We start from the raw sequence: 21,149 nt of genomic DNA on the forward strand, positions 1-21,149 counted from the left end.
GAACCTGCTCCCATTGGGCCTTCTGACATCCAATTCACACCGTTAGTAACACAACTCAAAAGAAACAATGCTTTCCTTACCCAGACCTACTCAGACGTCAGAGCTGTAGAGGGCTGCTCGGGATCCTGCTGCGGGCCGACCACCAGGCTACAATCCTTAGAATCACAGTGGGTGGGTACAGAGTAAGGGCCTGAGAGAACAGATCAATACGATTAGGAAACGGAAATAAACAGATAGATATCGACAAAAGGGGGTGGAATGAGAGAACTGAGGTGGAGAGGGTTAGGAGAGAGAAAGTTGTAGGGGAGAATATGGGGAGAGAGAGCTGGCCTGGAGCTCACTGTGCGGTTCAGGCTGGCATTGAACTGGAAGGATGGAACTCCCGTCCCATCCTCCTGAGCACTACTCCCGTCCCATCCTCCTGAGCACTACTCCCGTTCCATCCTCCCGAGCACTACTCCCGTCCCATCCTCCCGAGCACTACTCCCGTCCCATCCTCCCGAGCACTACTCCCGTCCCGTCCTCCTGAGCACGGAGATCTCACGGATGAGCCAGTACACCACGCCCGGAGAAATGTTTTCTCATCTTTTTAAAAATTTTGTTTACACAGTAAGTTCTAGGACATCCAGAGCTATATAGTGATATGTAAGACCCTGTCTCAAGAAACAAAACAAAACAAAACAACAACAACAACAACAAAACCGAAAAGAAGAGAAAGAGAAAAAAGGAACTGTTCTCAGATTACTCATTTTGCAAATCATTTCTTTTGTTAGGTGGTGGTGGCACACGCTTTTAATCCCGGCACTCGAGAAGCAGAGGCTGATGGATTTCTGTGAGTTCAAGGCCAGCCTGATTGAGAGTGAGTGCCAAGACAGACAGGGCGAAACAGAGAAACCCTGTTTTGAAAAACCAAAATAATTAAATTTAAATTTTAAAATATTTTAAAAATTATTTCTTTGGGGCTGAAGAGATAGCTCAGTGGTTAAGAGCACTGGCTGCTCTTCCAGAGGACCCAGGTTCAATTCCCAGCACCCACATGGCTGCTCACAACTGTCTACAGCTCCAGTTCCAGGGGTTCTAATGCCTTCATATAAATGCACATAAAATACCAAAAAAAGTTTTTTAAATTATTTCTTTCATTTCATGAGATTTGTTTTGTTTTCTTTTGTTTTTCAAGACAAGGTTTCTATGTGTAGCCCTGGCTGTCCTGGAACTAGTTCTGTAGACCAGACTGGCTATTTTATGAGATTATAGTAAAATTATGTCACCCCTAACCCTCTTCAGAACCTCCCATATATACTCCTTTGTTCTCTTTCATGGTTTCCTTTTTCATTAATTGTTATTACATACACACACATGTATGTATGCATGCACGTACATATCACTGAATGTGTAAGTACACCATGCTCAATCTGTATGTTTCCAGGGCTGACCATTTGGTGCTGGATAAGCAGCGGGTGAGCCCTTCCCTGGGAAGACTATCTCTCCTGCTCTCAGCCTTCCTTAGCTCTCTGGGGTTCTTTGTGTAGGGCTGAGGCTCCCGGACTCACCCCTGTGCACTGTGACACGCCTATCGGTGTCGCCCTTGTTCAGCTCACATTTGGGCAGTCACGTTGGTGAGACTTTATGGGTGTACCATCTAATGTTAGGAGACACAATCACAGCAAATCCCTGATTTCCAGCTCTTTTGGTCCTTTGGCCCCTCCTTTCAAAATATCCCCTGAGCCTTAATGTTGCGTACATGTTTCAGACTGCTCTAATAGCGGTGGCAGTTTGAACGGCACATTTCCCACTAGTCTCACGAATCTGAATACCTGGTCTCTAGTTGGTAGCCCTGTCTGGGGAGGCTTGGGAGGTGTAGCCTCGCTGGAGGAAGTGTGCCACCAGGGATGGACTTGGAGGATCCAAAAGCCATGTGCTGTTTCCAGAATACTCTTTTTGAAGATGTATGTACTCAACCTGCAAGTTGTCATCTGACCTCCACATGTAGACACTTAGAGGAATACACACAAACACACACACACACACAAACACACACACACACATACATACACACACAAACACACACACATACACACACACAAGCACACACCCACATCTACACAAATGTAATAAGAAAAACCCATAGTATAGCACAATCAATAAAGCAGTAACCTAATGTTTACTCTCACTGGTAAGCATTCTGTAACGGGGCTGGAGAGAGGGCTCTGTGACTAAGAGTACCACTTGCTGCTCTTCCAGAAGATCCGAGTTTAGCTCCCGCACCCACATCAGGCGTAACACCACAACCACCTGTGACGCCAGGGCCTGGGGATCTGATGGCCTTCGCATGTACCCACACGCATGCAGCATGCATGGACACCAACAAGTGAGTGAAAACACATCTTAGGGGCCTGGAGAGATGACTCAGTGGTTAAGAGCACTGACTGCTCTTCCAAAGGTCCTGAGTTCAATTCCCAGCAATTCGCATATGGTGTCTCACAACCATCTGTAATGAGATCTAGTGCCCTCTTCTGGCCTCACACAGACAGAACACTTTATGCATAATAAATAAATAAATAAATCTTAAAAATATGTGCTGTGTGTTAGATATGATCCTTTGTGATCCACAAGTGGCAGCGTGTGGCAGCATGATTAACCACCAACATAGGATGGTTGCTCTGCTGAACGCCGCATACAACGGGGTCACGTGAGATCATAACGGAGCTGGGAGCCTTCAATGAAGCACCCTTACTCAGCATTTGTCTATCTAGAGGGAAAGCAGCTGAAACACTTGCCTAGGGGTGCATGTGATCCTGGGTTACATTCTAACACTGCAGAAACAACCACAGAGCATGGTGGCGCACACATTTAATCCCAGCACTCGGGAGGCTGACACAGGTGGATCTCTGTGAGTTCGGGACCAGCCTGGCTTACGTAGTAGTCCAGGTCAGGTAAGGCTGTTTCAATCTGTACCCCCAGCAATGGGTGATATTGGGTAAAAGATAAAGAACATCTGAACATCTCTAAGAAAGCATATTTTAAGTGTTTTCGCAACAGAGATAAACACATGTACTACTATGTAAACCAGGTTGGCCTCAAACAGCTTAGTGTAGCAACTCTAACAGGTATCAAAACACTATAAATACATGCATTGAATCTTCTGAGAGTTCTTTATTTCATGTGTATGAACATTTTGCCTGTACCATATCAGGAGGGCATTGGAACTCCTGGGCTGGAATTACGGTTGCTTCTGAGCTGCAATGAAGGTGGTGGGCACTCTGCAAGAGCAGCCGCGGCTTTTAACCTCTGAGCCGTCTCCCCTGCCTCCGAGAGTCACTTTTTCTTTTTTCTTTTCTTTCCTTTCCTTTACTTTTTTTCCCCCGAGACAACAGGGTTTCTCTGTGAAACCGTCCTGGCTGTCCTGGTACTCACTTTGTAGACCAGGCTGGCCTTGAACTCACAGAGATCCGCCTGTCTCTGCTCCCACACCCCCCATCCCCCACCCTCTGAGTGCTGGGATTAAACCAGCGGAAACGACAGAGCTGGGAGGTATAACCGAGTTAGTACAGTGTCTGCCTGATGTGCATGAGGCCCTGTGCTCACTGCCCAGCACCACACAGCACTAACTGGGTATGGCAGTTTATGCTATTATTTTAGCACTTGGTGGGTGGAGAGCCGAGAATCAGGACTTCAAGATTACCTTAGCCTAAAACACGGTGAATTCAGGGCCAGCCTGGGCTACATAAGACCTTGTTCCACAAAACAAAACGAGCCAGAAAAGAGAAACACGTACACACAGACACATACAGACGGGCACACGCCGCGAGCTGCGCCCGGGTACTTACTCTGCTTTTTTTAAAGTTTGGTGTCCACCACCATCTAGTGGCCGCACGTAGCAACTGTCACAGACTCACAGGTTCTGTAAAGACATTAAAAAGATGGGGTTTGTTCCTTCGGGGATGCACAGCTACAGCATTTACAGATATTAGTGACTTAGAAAACTTGTGTGTCTACATGGGCTTAGTTCCGCTGCTATTTAGGTGGCTTTATTACTCCACCATGGGGAATGCCCACATGTAGACACATTACAGAATTGTAAAAATCCAAGTTAAAGCTGAATACATTTGGGTTGTTCAAGTATGCCACATCCATATACACATGTACGTACGTGCACACATACGCACACATAAATACACACACGCACACATACACCTGTCTGCCTCCCCAGTGTTGGGATTAAAGGCATGTGTCACCACCACTTGGCCATAAACTGTATTTTTTACTTCCGCATTTTTCAAGGTCTTTTCTCACTTAAAATGAAACATATAATGACAGGTTCATCTAATTAAGTCAATTATTTCAGAAATCCCTTTTGATTTTTTTTTTTGCTTGTTTGTTTTGTTTTACAAGACAGGCTTTCTCTGTGTCCTAGCTGTCCTGGAACTCGCTTTGTAGAACAGGTTGGCCTAGAACTCACAGAGATCCACCTGCCTCTGCCTCCTGCGTGCTGGGATTAAAGGAGTGTGCCATCACCTCCTAGCCCTTTTTATGTTTTTAAAGATGTATTTATTTTTACTCTATGTGTATGGTTGTTTTACCTGCTTGTCTGTGCATCACGCTCCAGTGACCTCAGAGGCTAGAAGAAGACACTGGGGGCGTAGGATCCCATGGAACTGTGTGGGTGCTGGAAACTGAACCTGGGTCCTCTGCAAGGGCAATAAATACCCTTCTTTTCTTTCTTTTTTCTTCTTAGTAAGGTCTCTCTCTGGAGTTCTACTTATCTTGGAACCCCTGTGTAGACCAGGCTGACCTGTGTAGACCAGGCTGACCTGTGTAGACCAGGCTGACCTGTGTAGACTAGGCTTCTGCCTCAGGTGTGCTGGAATCAAAGCTATGTACTACCACGCCCAGCCAGGAAATCACTGAGTTGTCTCTCCTAGAGGGAGGGTGGGCTGGGGTGGAGAAAAACACCTAATCGTCTACCTAGAGCAGTCTTTTTTTTGTTTTTTTTTTTATGTTTTTTTAAGACATGCTTTCTCTGTGTAACAGTCCTGGCTGTCCTGGAACTCCCTCTGTAGACCAGGTTGGCCTCAAACTCACAGAGATCCGTCTGCCTCTGCCTCCCAAGTGCTGGGATTAAAAGTGTGAGGCACCACTGCCCGCAGTCCATTGGTTTTGAGTCAACAGAACTGTTCTATTAGAGAGGCCGGGAGTCCCTTCTATCTCATCCACCACTAAACTGCTAAACTCCCAGCTTGTGCCAGCCTCAAGGCAGGGTGGGGCAATCGGGTTATCTTCCTGATTACTGTTTTACACTCTATGGTAACCTAAACGTTCTCCCCTCTAAACCTCTCCCTTTTCCTTTCTTAAAAATAAGCAGCAACAACAATAACAACAAAAAAACCCAGAATCTATCTCATTTTATTTTATTGTACGAGTGAGTATTCGCCTGAACGTAAATATGTGTGCCTGGTACTCTAGGAGACCGGGAGGTCTTAGTGTACAGCTTTGGAATTCACTACTACATAGATCAGGCTGGCCTCGATTCGCAGAGATCCACCTGCCTCTGACTGCTAAGTGAAGACACTCACTTCTGCAGGTTATTCTTGGATCTCCCATTCCAGTTTCCTCCAGTGTGAGTGGCCAACGCTAGTAAACGATATTTCTCCTCAGACCCTCATCTAGCACATCGCTCTGGAGAACCAGGACAGAAGTGGTTAGCAATGAGGGTCTCCTGCTACTTGGGGAGCTGAAGAGCTGGGCCAGGCCAGCGGGTGTTAGGGGAGATGGCACAGGCTGCGTTTGGGACCAGGGAAGGTAAGGTCTCTCAAAGCTGGGCAGGCTGTGGTGGCTTAATCCCAACACTTGGGAGATAGAGACAGGTGGATGCCTTTGAGTGCAAGGCCAGCCTGGTCTACAGAGCAAGTTCCTGAGTGGCTAAGGCTACAGAGCTAAGTCCATGAACTGAGAAACCATGTCTCAACAAAACAAAATAAGACATAGTTTACATCACCACCTGGGAAAGGAGTTTAGCAGAGGGTGTAGGTACGGCCACTAAACCCGGGGACACTTGTTTGGGTGTTTTGAGACAGGGTCTCACGTAATCTGGACTGGCTCCAAACTCACTGTAGCTGAGGATGACCTTGAATTTCTTCCTAATTTCTTTTCCTTCCTTCCTTCCTTCCTTCCTTCCTTCCTTCCTTCCTTCCTTCCTTCCTTCCTTCCTCCCTCCCTCCCTCCCTCCCTCCCTCCCTTTCTTCCCTTCCTTTCCTTTTCTCCCTTCCTTCTCCCCCCCCCCCCCCCGCCGTCTCTCAAGACAAGATCTCTTTAAACAGTCCTGGCTGTCTTGGAACTACCTATGTAGACCAGGCTTGCCTTGAATTTTCAGTGATCATCCTTACTCTGCCTTCAGAGTGCTGGGACTGATGGTGTGGGCCACTACAACCAGAAAAATGTTGAATTTCTTTTTTTTTTTCTTTCTTTTTTGTTTTGTTTTGTTTGTTGGTTGGTTGGTTTTAGGAGACAGAATTTCTCTGTGTAACAGTCCTGACTGTCCTGAAACTCGTTTTGTAGACCAGACTGGCCTTGAACTCACTGAGATCCACCTGCCTCTGCCTCTGCTTCCCAAGGGCTGGGATGAAAGGTCTGCGCCACCACCACCTGGCACATTGAATTTCTTGTCTTCATCTCTCAAATGCGGGAATAACAGATGTCTGAAGTACTGGGATTACAGATGTGTGCGCACCAGGTTGGATTAGGCCCTGTTTGGAATGTGCTTTCAGGGACAAACTCCAGGGCTTTGTGCATTCCAGACGGGAGGTCTATTAATTAAACCACATTCCTGGCTCTTTCCCTGAGGTTTTGAGAGAAGTTCTTATGTAGCATAGGGTGCCCTAGAGCTTACTACATAGACCCCTCCTCTGTGCTGGGGTTGCGAGTGTAAATTCTGCGTTCATGGAATTTTTGGAAGGTTCTATGGCCTTAAGGACGTTCACCAGCAATTGCGGTCAGACGCCACAAGGTGGCGCCCGTAGGACATTGACTGAAACACTTAGAGCAAGGCTAGGGAACCGGGCCCTTTTGGCTGCTATTGGCCCTAATGCTGTTCAACCCATTTACTACCCCACAAGACAAGGGTAGTTGAACTTCAGATTGCACTCGCTGATTACGTGTCACGAGGCCAGCACAGCAGCAGGCCTGAAGAGCAAGGGCGTTGGGATTTGAGTTCATATCCTGACTTCATCTCCCATTAAGCCTGCCTGTTGTTGGATTTTTGGCCTCTGAGCATGTCCATTCGACACAGTGTAACAATTCTACTTAATAGTGTTATTCGGGAATTTCTAGGAGAGATTGCATGTGTTCTCAGTATGGAGAAATGGCTTTGTCCGTAGCTTAACTGACGCATCAGAGCATCCATACTGTGAACTGTAAATATATATAATTTTTGATTTTATAATTTATTCATTTTAATGTACACTGGTGTTTTTCCTGAATGCATGTCTGTATGAAGGCATTAGATCCCCTGGACTTGGAGTTACAGACAGCTATGAACTGCTATGTGGGTGCTGGGAATTGAACTTGGGTCCTCTGGAAAAGCAGCTCTTAACTACTGAGCCATCTCTCCAGCCCCCTAATTTTTTTTTTTTTTACTTTTACTTCTATGTAATGTACGTTGGTGTTTTGCCTGCACATATGTCTGTGTGAGGGTGTCGGATCCTCTGGATTGGAGTTACAGACAGTTGTGAGCTGCCAAGTGGATACTGGGAACTGAACCTGGACCTATGCTCTTAACCACTGAGCCATTTCTCCAGCCCGTTTGTGTGTGTGTGTGTGTGTGTGTGTGTGTTTTATAGTTCAACTTCAAAAAGAAAGCTGGGCAAGGTACTCCTGTCATCCATAGTTAAGAGGTGAAGGGAGCAGGACAGGTAACACGCCTCTTTATTCTCAGTCGTGGGAAAGCTGAGGCAGGCAACTCTCTTTGAGTTCAAGGTCAGTCTGGTTTACAAAATGGATTCCAGGCTAACCAGTGCTACGTGGCGAAATCTTGTCTCAAAACAAAACTCCAACCAACCAAACAGAAATAATTTAAGCTATTTGAGACCCTACCTCAAAAGACTAAACTAAGGCTAGAATGCTACATGGTTACAGCATTTCCTTCTAGAGCAGGTAGAGGTCCTATGTTCAATTCCCAGTCCTCAGAAACCAAGCATAAATATCAAAAAAAAAAATAAAATAATATAAAAAATAAATGGGTTCATTGCATCTCTTCAACGCAGGCCATCATACCAAGTACCGTGGCTTTCGAACTTCCTCCCCTAAGACTCTATGTTCTAATGGAGAACGGACGGCAGGACAAAGAGGTGAGGTGTGTAGTACGGGGTGCGCGGTGCTGAACACTGTGCAGTCGTGGTCTGAGCCCTGAACACCAGGAGGTTCCCGTGGTGCGCCCCCGCAGGGGTGTTGCCGTGAGGAAGAAGAAGACTGTGAGAACACATGGTAGGGGGCAATTTAGATTTAGGATTTGTGTTAAGTGATTTGGGGGAGGTGTTTTGTTTTGCTTTGCTTTTTATTTTATTTTCTGTTTTTTTCTTGTGTTGTTTTTTAAAACAGGGTTTCTCTGTGAAGCCCTGGTTGTCCTGGAACTCTCTTTGTAGACCAGCTGGCTTTGTACTCACAGAGACCCTCCTGCTCTTGCCTCCCGTTGTTTCTGTTTGCTTGTTTGTTTTGTTTTGCTTTTTGAGCCAGGCTTCATTCTGTATTGAATGTTGTAAGCAAGCATGGACTATGTAAAACGGTGTCTTAAAAAACACTAAACAGGAGCTGGAGAGATGGCTCAACCGTTAAGAGCACCGACTTCTTTTACAGAGGACCTGGTTAGATTCCCAGCACCTATATGGCAGCTCACAGCTGTTTGTAACTCCAAGATCTGACACCCTCACACAGACATGCATGCAGGCAAAACACCAATGTAAAAAGGAAAAACAAAACTAAACAGAACAAAAAATCCCAAATGGCTGGGCATGGTGGTGCACACTGCACTCTGGAGGTAGAGGAAAGCAAATCTCAGAGTTCGAGTCCAGCCTGGTCTCCTGGGTGATACCTAGCCTCAAAACAAAGACAACAGCAGCAAAAACACACCCCGAACTCCCAAACCTAATTAGTAATGACGATGATCTACAAATAAAAAGAGCACAAAATTGTAACACAAAGGCTTCATGTGTCCGTTAAAACTGCACCAAAGAAATCGGCGAGCTACACTAGCCCATCAAATACTTATTTTGTGTTAGACATCGATAAACACTTCCCAAGAATTAAATTGCCAAGCATGGTGGCACACACCTGCAACCCTCAGCCCTGGGAGGCTGCGGATCTTAAGAGTTCAAAGCTAGTCGGCACCACATAGTTCCAGGCCAATCTTGGCTCCATCTCACCCTCCCGACACTGCCCCCACCCCCAAGCAATAAAGTCTGCAGATTATAAAATTCAATGTTGTCAGCTCTCAAAATTTGGATGAAAACGAAGGCCACAATCAAGGGGAAATTTGCAGAGCAGATGGCTCTTCAGACAGATGTGATTTTAAACAGGCACTGCAGAAGACTGTCCACATTGTTTTGCGTCTAAGCGAGACCTTTTCCGTCCTTAATTACAGAGGGAGGTATATAATTCTCGGAACGAAGCCTGGCCTTTTTAGCTCAGTGGAAAATTCCGTTGCTGATTTGAGAGCAGAGCTTTCTCCACTGGCTGTGGGGAGAAGGGGTGGGGGTGGTGATGGCGGTAAACACCCTGTGGCTGCCTTCTCTCTCCAAGCCCACTCTCTGTACAGCGTAATTCACTAACAACAGCCATCTTTTTCTCTACTCCCACGGCCTCTTACCTAGTCCACTTCATTGCCATATTTGCTCCCAGGAGGGCATAATACCATTTTTTTTTTAAATTTTGTTTGTTTTTTGTTTTCTCAAGACGGTGTTCCTCTGTAGCTTTGGAGCTTGTCCTGGAACTCGCTCTGTAGACCAGGCTGGCCTCGAGCTCTGGTCTACCTTGATCTGCCTGCCTCTGCCTCCTGAGTGCTGGAATTAAAGGCGTGTGCCACCACCGCCCGGCTAGCATAGTACAATCTTTAAAATTGTTTTAGAATCATATTTTTTCTTATCACACGTCTTAAGCTTATGGGCTGTGACCATCAGAGAACAATTTGCAGGAGTCAGCTCAATCCTGCCACCATGTGGATCCCTGGGATGGAACTCAGCTCGGCAGGCTTTTAATTATTATTATTTTTTTTCCCTAGGTAGCCCTGGTTGTCCTGGAACTCCTAGACTAGGTGGATCTCACTGAAACTCACAGAGATCTGCCTGCCTGTGGAATTAAAGGCTGTGGCGGTAAGTGCTATTACTCACTGTGTGTGTCTTCCCCCTGGACCTTCTTAATCTCTTCTTCCTGTATCCCAAGCTGTTCGTGTCAGCATGGCCCACAAAGTTGCTCAGGATGAGCACCTGGGTGAGACCCCACTCTGTTCCCGCCCCTCTGAGAGGCATCTTTACCCACTAGGCCATCTCACCATTCCTATAATAGAAAATTTGTGTCTTTTGTTCACTATCTCCTCAACGCCCCCCACCCCCACCCCCATCATTGCCAACCCTAGCCTCTGGTAACCACCCTTCGCCTACTCCCATGATTCCAGGTTCTTAGATGCCTCCAGCAAGTGAGATCATGTATCCTTCTGCATCTGGCTAATTTCACCTAGCTGCATGACGTCTTTCAGATTCACCCATGCTGTCAAAAAAATGAAAGGATTTGGAAAAGTTATGTCTTTGGAAACTTTACTCAGCACTTAAGTTGTTCCAGACTGGGGCCCTTAAAAATGCAAGTGTGTCCCAAGCGTGTCCCAAGTACTCGGGGGGGGGGGGGGAGTGGAGACAGGAAGTCTGGGAAATTAAAGTTATCCGCAAGGCCAGCCTGGGCTACCTGAGATCCCGCCTCAAAAACAAAAATAAATTTAAAATGCAGGCCTGTGAAATGGGTCAACAGAGAAAGACACTTGCCGTCAAGCCCAACGATTTGATCACCCCAGGATCCCAGTTTGATCCCCAGGACCCACACCATGGAGGATAGCATAGAACTGATTCCTACAAGTTAACCTCTGACCCCAACCTCTGACCCCACACAAGTGCTGGTGCAGTTGTGCATCCACCCCCATACACATAAATTCACACAAAATAAAGAAAATGTACAGTTTTTAAAAATGCAAGAGCAACTATTTCTTTCTTCTAATAAAAACCCTACAATCTTCAGTATTTCCAAAACCATGGTTTATAAAAAGACGCACTCAGAGCTCAGATCTTGATTTTGAAATCTTGGTCTATGCACAAGGGACCTGGGACTCTGTGGATCATTAGCTGATTGCAGGTCAGGGCAGGGGAAATAGGAGACTAGAATGTCTCATTGTGTCTGGAAAGCATGGGAGGATTTTTTAGTTTTGTTTTGTTTTAATGTCAAAAAGTTTGAAAAGATCCAGAATCAAAATTGGAGCAGTCCTGGAGAAGATAAATTCTGAAAGTAGCAAATTATAAACAAGCCCTTAATTAAGTTAAAATCCACAAAATCAGCATGGAATCAATTAAGGTGGGATAAAGGGAGAGCAGGCTTAGAGAGGAATTCTAGCAGAGTCAGCTGGAGATGTGGGATCAGAAAACGATCACTTGACGGCTCTCGTGGAAAAACTATCACAAGGAAGAGTCGTGGATGGTACTGAGCCTGTGTGGTGCCATGAGATGCCCGGTGGGTAGAGGCGCTGTCAGCCAAGTTTCAATTCCACCTCCAGGGCCTGCGCAGTGGAAGGAAGGGAACTGACTCCCATGAGTGGTCCTCTCGTCTCCGTGTGTGGCCTATGGCATGTGCCTGTGCATGTGGGGCCTATGGCATGTGCCTGTCCGCTCACATACACAAACAAATGTAAGATTTTAAAATAATAAAACATTTTTAAAAGTCATTTATTTATTTGTATTTAATGTGCGTTGGTGTTTTGCCTGCATGGATGTCTGTGTGAGGGTGTCAGATCTTGGAATTACAGACAGTTGTGGGCTGGGTGCTATGTGGATGCTGGGAATTGAACCCTGGTCCTCTGGAAGAGCATTCGGTGCTCTTAACCGCTGAGCCATCTCTCCAGCCCCCAATAAAACATTTTTTTGAGAATTTCATGCATACATGCAATCTATTTTGATCATTTTCACCCCCATCACCCCCCCATCCACCATCTACCCTACCCTTCCTAACTTTAAACTATGTGTGGGAGTGTGTATGTGAACACGTGTGCAGGTGACCAAGGATGCCGGGGGAGGATAGTAAATTCCCTGGAGTTGAAGCTGAAGGCAGATGTAAGCCTCTAGATGTAGGTCCTGGAAATCACACTTGGATCCCTTGAAGGAGATACATGCTCTTTTTTATTTGTTTATTTTTGGGGGTTTTTTGTTTTGTTTTTCAAGACTGGGTTTCTCTGTAACTTTGGGAATCTGTCCTGGAACTCGCTCTTGTAGACCAGGCTGGCCTCAAACTCAAAGAGATCTGCCTGCCTCTGCCTCCCGAGTGCTAGGATTAAAGGCATGCGTGTTTGTGCATATATGTATGTATGTGTGTGTGTGTGTGTATAATGTCAATATTGTGAAAACATAAGGAAGTAATCATTATAGACTAAAGAAATTCAAGAAACAACTAGGCAGTGGTGGTGCACGCCTTTAATCCCAGCACTTGGGAGGCAGAGGCAGGTGGATCCCTGTGAATTTGAGGCCAGCCTAGTCTACAAAAACGAGTTCTAGAACAGCCTGTTACACAGGGAAACCCTGTCTCAAACCCCCTCCCAGCAAAAAGAAAGAAATTCAAGAAACAAGACAACAACACAGTCATAAAACCCTGACGTGACACAGGGACAGGAAAAAAATGACACCTCATAAATTGTTAGGATAATTGACTTGTGACTATGAACTGCATATTAATTAGCCATTGTAACGCAGTAGTATTACTTTTACTTTCGCTTTAAAAAGGATTTTTAAAATTCTGTGTGTATCTCTGTGTCTGCATGTGTGTAGTGTGTATGAGGATGTGATATAGGTCCTATTGAGACTGGAAGACTAACAGATTTCCCCGGAGTTAGCAGTAACCCCATGGGAGCAGGTAGTAACCCCCATTGGAGTCGAGAACCAAACTCAGGTCCTCAGCAAGAGTAGCAGGTGCTCTTAATTGCTGAGTCATTTCTGAAGCCTCTGTTTTTATTATTGATTGATTGATTGATTGATTGACTGAGATCTGCTTGCCCTCTGCCTCTTGAATGCCGGGATTAGAGGCATGGGACATTGTGCCAGACTCTATTTTTGTTTATTTGTTTATATTGTTATTGTTTTAAGTTTATTTTTATTTTAAGTTGATTGGTATTTTGCCTGCATGTATGTCTATGTGAGCATGTCATATCCCCTGGAACTGGCGCTACAGATAGGTGTGAGCTGCCATGTGGGTGCTGGGAATTGAACCCAGGTCCTCTGGAAGAGTATCTAGTGCTCTTAACTGCTGAGCCATCTCTCCAGCCTCCTGCTTTGGTTTTTTAACATTCTGAAACAGGGTTTCATGTATTGAGGCTCTCCTCAAACTTGTTAATGTCACGGAGAATGACTTTGAACTTCTTCCAGGTCTGAGGTTCTAGGTCTACACTCATACACCACCACAGCCTGTTTGTGCCATGCTGGGGATTGAGCCCAGGGCTTCATACCAACTGAGCTACAGCCCCGGGGCCAAATAAGGTTTAATAAATGGATTTAATGTACACTGAACATAAATAAATAAATAAACAAATAGATAAATCGATCTTTTTGGGGGCTGGAGAGATGGCTCAGCAGTTTAGAGCACTTACTGCCCCTGCAGAGAACCCGGGTTCAGTTTCTACTGTGCATATCAGTGGAACCTGTATGCATGGCATGTGCTTTACCTCACATAGGCACACACATATGTGCAAAATAAATAATTATCTTAAAAGGATTCCAAGCCCCCAAACCCAATATATGTATGTGTATATATGTGTATGTATATATGTATATATAATGTGCATATGTATACACACACACACACACATTGGCACATTGGCATTTCCCTTTGAAGGATATTGGGTTTTTCTCCAATCATTTTCTATGGTAAGGAAGAGAAGCCATTAAGGAAGCGGTTCTCAACCTTCCTAATGCTGCGATCCTTTAATACGTTTCCTCGTGTTGTGGTGACCGCCCCCCCAATGTTATTTCTTTGCTACTTCATAATTGTAATTTTGCTACTGTTATGAATTGTAATGTAAATATCAGATATGCTGGATATCTGATATGGAACCCCCCGTGAAAGGATCATTTGACCTCCAGAGAGGTCTCAACCCACAGGTCGGGAACTGCTGAATTAAAATGCTGGCAACCAGTGCTATAGCTCAGGAGTGGAATGCTTGCCTGTCGTATAGGAGGTTCGCAATCTTCTCTCTAGCACTAACAGAAGAGCTTGAATGTGAGGCGTCCCTTACAAGCCCCGTGCGTGAGCGCTGGGTCCCCAGCTGATGATGGTGTTGTGGGAGGCTGGGGAACCTGGGGGGATGAGGAGACTAGCTGATAGTCCTAGATCACTGGCGTGGGCCTCGCTGGTCTACCCAGCCTGGCCACAGTCTGCTTTCTCGAATTCCTGGTTTGTACTTTTTGGAGAAGTAGCCACAGATCCTGCCGCCCCTACACCGTCTATCTCCGCCTTGACGGACTGAGATCCTCTGGAACTGTGTGGGTCAGAATAGACCCTGCTCTGGCTGTCAGCTGCTTTTGTGAGACAGTTTGTCACACTGAGTGGGGGAAAAAACTAAGACAGTTTACACAGAACCAAGCACAAGGAATGTGAAGGTTGCCCAGGTTAGCTCTAACTCCCTGGTCCTATTTCACCGAGGGTCACAGTATCACACAGATCAATCACGACACATTTATACATATGTATCATGGTAGCTATATATCTACATCTACATATATATCGATATCTGCATATACATGAAGGGTTTTCTGAGACAAAGTCTCACTATGTAGCGCTGGCTGTCCTGGCACTCTCTGTATAGACCAGGTTAGCCTTAAACTCACAGGCAAACACCTACCTCTAACTCCTGAGTACTGGTCTTAAAGGTGTACACCACCATGCCCAGCATATTCTTAATTTTTAAAAAATAAAATCTCTGTGGGGCTGGAGAGATGACTATATGGTTAAGAGCACTGACTGTTATAATATTCAGGCATCTGCACTGGCCTGTCCTTGGGGTCCTGGCAGGATCCGTCCTCAGCTGCAGCCACTAAGAGTAGCTCCTGAGCACATTCACTACGTTCCCTTTTTAAAAGGTGGGCCTTGCCCACCTCTCGTCTTTCTCCCCCACCCCTTCTCTCTTCCACCACTCTTGTCCCCAGGGACAAGTCTCTGCCGCCTCTCTGCCCCGTCTCTGTCCCTTCTCTCTCCTTTTCCAATAAATCTCCTTGTTGCATGGCATGACTTCTCTTCACGGCTTTTTAAAATTACAACATTGCCTGCCCTTCCAGTGCACAGGGGTTCGATTCCAAGCAACCACTCTACAGCTCAGAATGGTCTGTAACTCCAGTTCCAAGGGATCTGATGTCCTCTTCTGAGCTCCTCGGGCAGTACACACATACAGTGCACAGACAGACATACAGACAAATCTGTGTATACATAAAATGAAAACAAATCTTTAAAAATAAACAAATAAAGCAGTCTGTGTGTATTCTTATGTGTTGGGTGCTGGTCCCTGTCTTCCACCTCGTTTGCGGTGTCGGGGAGCGGGGGGTGGTCTTTTGTCTACTGCTATCTGTGCCAAGCTAGCTGTGAGCGTCCCAGGACTCACCAGTCTCCGCCCCCAGGACTCACTGGTCTCCGCCCCCAGGACACGCCAGTCTCCGCCCCCAACCCACTGGCTATAGGAGCGCTGGGATTTACAGATTCCTAAAAGCTCTCTGACTTTCCACGGTACTGGGGATCTTAACTCAGGTTCTTCTTGTAGAACAGGCGTTTTACCCACTGAGCCTTCTCGGCTCTGTACCCTTAATTCTCTGACCTGTGTCCTTTCTACTCAGCCTTACATCAGCTCCCCACGAAGAGAAATACATTAAGCTTATTTGCCGTAGGATCTTTGCTCTGGACTGCCGCCATCTACTCAGGACTGTGATACTTTAGAGACACAATGGTCCACGCTTTTACAAAAGTAATCTGTGATGCAGCCCATACATAGTAGATAGAAAGCATAACAAAACAAAAACAATAATACCACCACCAACAACAACAACAAAAAACCAAGTTTGGACTGTTTTTCTGAGTGGGGGGAAAGGGAACATTTGCTTAAGCAGATGTTCCTTGGTTCTCTTTCATGCACCCTCTGCTCCCTACTCTGAGACTGATGGAGAGTTGCCCCCAGCTATCAAAAGTTGTACTGGAAAGCCCCCATCTTCAGATCTTTGCATTGTGTCCCCTTCTAATTTAAAACAGACCTTGAGGTCTTTAGTAAGCACCAAAGGACTTGAGTGAACCGATGGCGGCGGGGATGGAGGTGGGAAGCAGAAGGGACCGAAGGACTTATGGTCGTGGTTATTATTATTTTAAATAGAACATCTTTTGTTTATTCTTTTGATGATTTCATATGAGGGAACATCGCAGCATCCCGACATCATTGGTTTCTGAACTCAGTTCCAGACAGCCTACGTCTGCCATTGCCCTCACCAGATGCTGATCTTGGAAGTAGCTTCGATCAGGTCCTGAAGCTGTGGTTGAGTCCTGGCTTTCCTTCCTTTCCTGTTAGTTCTTCCAGGTGGTTGGGGACTCGTGGGTCGCCCCAAAACAAGAGCCCAATGTCAAAACTGGAAAAGAAAAAACATAAAGAGGGTCACTTTAGACTGATGATGGGAACAATCCATCACGGGGCCATTAACATTCTAAACACATGCATCCCAAACACAGGTGCACCCAATTTTATAAAACAAACGCTATTAGATGCAAAGCTATAGATGAGTTCTAGGACAATGGCGGTAGCAGGACTTCAATACCCTGCTCTCAACAAATGATAAGCCTTCCGGACCAAAAGAGAGAAAGAGAGAGAGAAAGAGAGAAAGAAAGAAAAAAACAGAAAAAATATGGGGAAATACAAAAGAGCCTGATGTCTTTTGAAACAGGGATAAATAGAACTCTCATGCTTTTGATTCTCTGGGAGAGCTATTGGACTCCTTTTGCAGAGCGGTGTTTCATTTCTTATAGCAAAGAGGATTTGAAATTGCATTCAAGTGCCTAATAACCTTCTTGGCACATAAAGGAAGTCCTCCATCAGCCACACACGCACAAAAAAAAAAAGAAAGAAAAGAAAAGAAAAAGAAGGACAGAATGTACTGAGTGGCGAACAAGGAGAGGACATAATGAGGCTTTAACTCGCACCTGCGGCAGCTGCCCACCAAGGACCCAGGACTTCCGTTTGAGTCAGCAGCCTGCATGGCTACGTTTTTGCCCCCCTCTAATCCAAAAATGACCTAGAGGTCTTTAGTAAGTGCCAAGGGCTTGAGTGGACCAATAAGGGGGTAGCAGAAAGGGACTGAAGGACTTATTGTTTTGGTTATTATTATTATTTTGAAATAGAATGTCTTTTATTTATTCTTTGATAATTCCATACACGTAAGCAATGAACCTTGGCCGTATGCATACACACTCTCGCTTCCCACTCGGCCAGGCACCCCAATGCATTATCCTTCCTCAGCCCTTTGTGTTCTCCTACAGCAGGATTTAGCCCCCGTTGAGTCTCCCATCCACCCACATTCCACTTTGTCCTTGGCAAGAAGCCTGCCCTCCCGCCATGGCTCCCTCTGCAGGGTACTCAACCTCGCTAGCAACCAGAGAAGGTCACCATGGAAACCACTTGTAGGGAGGAAGGAGTGGGTGGTCAAGAGGGTGAGGAGAGGGCAGCGAGAGCTTCAGAGAATGAAATATTTCATGCAACATAATGTGGTTGCAAAACCTGGGTCTAGATGCAGCTCAGGGTAATGGATAAACATTTCTTATTTATCATTAGGATGCACACAGCCTCCCATCACTAGTGCCTATGTCTGCATCCCTAGCATCAATATATATATGTTATATATATTATATATATATCTGTTTTTAAATATTTATCTTAAGTGATGTGTGTGAGAGTGTGTGTCACACGACAAATGAAAACCACACATCTAGGCATTTACCAAATTCACTGATGGGAGCACCAGGCAGGTAGACCATGCCACACCAGGGACAACTCTGCCATCAAACAGCATCTACAGCTTTGGGGCCTGTGGAAGCTAGTGTTCGGTTCCATAATGCATCCCAGAAGCTTAACCTAATAGTTGAAAGCATGGCAACGGAAGCAGAGATAGGCAGCATTCCAACTCCCAGGCACAGAGCTGTGTCCAGTCCATCAGCCCTTTCCCTAGGAACTTGGACTTTACAGTTTCCACTGTGCTAGGGTTATTCAGAGCTGGAGGCAGGCTAAGTCCATTCTGGATGCTTATGTTTTTTTTTTTTTTTAAGGCTGCACAATCCCTCATTAACTCAGGCTGACTGAAATCTCCTCGGTTTTTTATTTGTTTGTTTGGTTGATTTGGTTTTAGTTTTGAAGACAGGGTTTCTCTAGGTAGCCCTGTCTTAGAACTCACTCTGTAGAACAGGTTGGCCACAAACTCACAGAGATCACCTGCCTCTGCCTCCTGAGTGCTCAGATTAAAGGCGTGCACCACCACGCCCAGCCACCTATTTTGTGTGTGTGTGTGTGTGTGTGTGTGTGTGTGTGTGTGTGTGTGTGTGTGTGTATGCGCGCGCGTGTATGTGTGTGTGTTTGTCTGGCTGCCTTCCTGTGGAAGCACAAGGTTGGTGCTGGGTGTTAGCCTCCATCTCTCTGCCACCTTACTCAATGAGGCAGATTCTCTCAATCAAACCCAGAGTGTGAAGACACAACTGGTCTTGCTAGCTTTGCTCTGGGGATCTGGAATGACAAGTGAGCTGCCGCGCCCACCCAGCATTTACACATATTCTAGAGATCCAAATTCCAGTCCGCATGCTTTCAGGGCAAGTGGTTTAACTGCTGAGCTGCCTCCCCAAACCTCTTCCTATCTTTTAAGTGTAGCTCCTGAGTATTCAAAATGATACTCACAGTGTAGATTTGTGTCCTGATTATATTTCATCATATGCTTCTAAAGTCAATTTCTTATCTCTCTCTCTCTCTCTCTCTCTCTCTCTCTCTCTCTCTCTCTCTCTCTCTCTGTCTTTTATTGCTTTGTGCATCTCTGGATCGTGGTGAACATTCTATGAACAACAATAAAGACTTGTTTGTGGTTTAAAAAATTATGTGTTGTTCCTGTGTGTGATGTGCATGACATATGTGGCCATGGCATATGTGTACGCATGTGTGCGGAAGTCAGAAGACACTCTCGGGAGTTGGTCCTCACCTTCCACCATAGGTTCCAGGGATCAAACTCAGATTGTCAGGTGCCCAAAGTAAGTGTTTTTACCCTTTGAGCCATGTCTCTGGCCCTTGTCTGTGTTGGTTACCCAGTATGCCCAATATATAGAAAAATTAATGACACATAATTGGCTATTGGTATAAGGATGTTTTTCAATTTATGAAGGATTGACATCCTGATAAACCCATCATGTGTCCCAAATATTTTACATCAAAAATGTACATTTAAGAGTCTGGAGAGAGGGGCTGGAGAGTTGTTTCAGCAGTTAAGAGCACTGGTCGCTCTTCCAGAGGGCTTGAGTTCAATTCCCAGCACCCATAAGGCAGCTCACAACTGTCTGTAACTCCAGTCCCAGCGGATTTAACACCCTCACATAGACATGCATGCAGGCAAAACACCATTTGTACATAAAATAAATAAATAAAGTTTAAAAGAGAGAGGGAGAGAGAGAGCTTGTGTAGCTTGTGTAAGAGAGACGGAGTGGTAGTGCAAGCCTTTAATTACAGTGCTCCAGAGGCAGAGACAGGCAAATCTCTGAGTTTGAGGATAGCCTGGTCTACAGAACAAGCCAGTTCCAAGAAAGCCAGAGCTAGACAGAGCCTTAAAAAACACAAAAATGGACTGGAGAGATGTCTCAGAGGTTAAGAGAACTGGTTGCTCTTCCGGAGGTCCTGAGTTTAATTGCCAGCAACCCCATGGAAGCTTATAACCATCTGTAATGAGATCTGGTGCCCTCTTCTGGCATGTAGGCATACATGCAGGCAGACCGCTGTATGCATAATAGATGGATTAATGGGTAAAAGAGTACTTGCTGCATAAGAATGACCCCAGAACCCATGTAAAAAGTTGCTGCACTTGTCTGCAGCCCCAGTGCTGTGGAGCATAAACAGGAAGATTGCAGGAACTTGCTGGTCAGACAGCCTAGACAAAACCCAGCAAACTCCAGGCTTAGCAAGATACCTTGTCCCAAAAGAACAAAGCAGAAAGTGACACACCAGACACTCACTTCCCTTCCACCTCTGGCCTCTGCACCTGCACAGATGCACATATATACCACACCTCCACACATGAGAAGCTAGATGAATGCACCTGACCTGTTGAATCTGTCTCATGCTAGTCTGCATACTCAGAACACTTGATCTGCAGCTCTGAAAAACTCCTCTCACAAAACCCATTTTAGAGTACGGTGTTGAATGCCTTGTGTGTGTATTTTATAGACAGGCTAGCTTATCAAGATACAAAATACAGCTTTAAAAAAGTGTTAGTGGTCTGGGCTTGGTTATCTCAGTGGTGGAACATCTTCCCAGCATGCATAGAACCCTAGGCTCCTTCCTCAACACACACTCACACACACACACACCACACCACACACATCACACACACACACCACACACATCACACACACACACCACACACCACACACATCACACACACACACCACACACCACACCATACACATCACACACACACACCACACACATCACACACACACACCACACACATATCACACACGCACACCACACACACCACACACACACACCACACACACCACACACATCACACACACACACACCACACACACCACACACACACACATACACCACACCACACACATCACACACACACTACACACACACATTGGTGTAT

At 45.7% G+C, this 21,149-nt stretch overlaps 1 protein-coding gene across 1 annotated transcript in view; it reads right to left on the minus strand.

Moving 5' to 3' along the window:
* LOC125395562 (ubiquitin carboxyl-terminal hydrolase 29-like) overlaps positions 1-21,149 on the minus strand; it is a 221,556-nt gene that overhangs the window by 13,833 nt on the left and 186,574 nt on the right. The window contains exons 3-5 of the mRNA XM_087909166.1: positions 16,750-16,886; positions 3,828-3,901; positions 81-190 (exon numbers count right to left, since the gene is read on the minus strand). The gene's annotated coding sequence lies outside the window, so the exon portion shown is untranslated. The remainder of the gene's footprint in view (positions 1-80; positions 191-3,827; positions 3,902-16,749; positions 16,887-21,149) is intronic.

This window comes from Myodes glareolus, chromosome 1 (genome assembly GCF_982192425.1).
Source record: "Myodes glareolus chromosome 1, mMyoGla1.1, whole genome shotgun sequence".
Taxonomy (NCBI): domain Eukaryota; kingdom Metazoa; phylum Chordata; class Mammalia; order Rodentia; family Cricetidae; genus Myodes; species Myodes glareolus.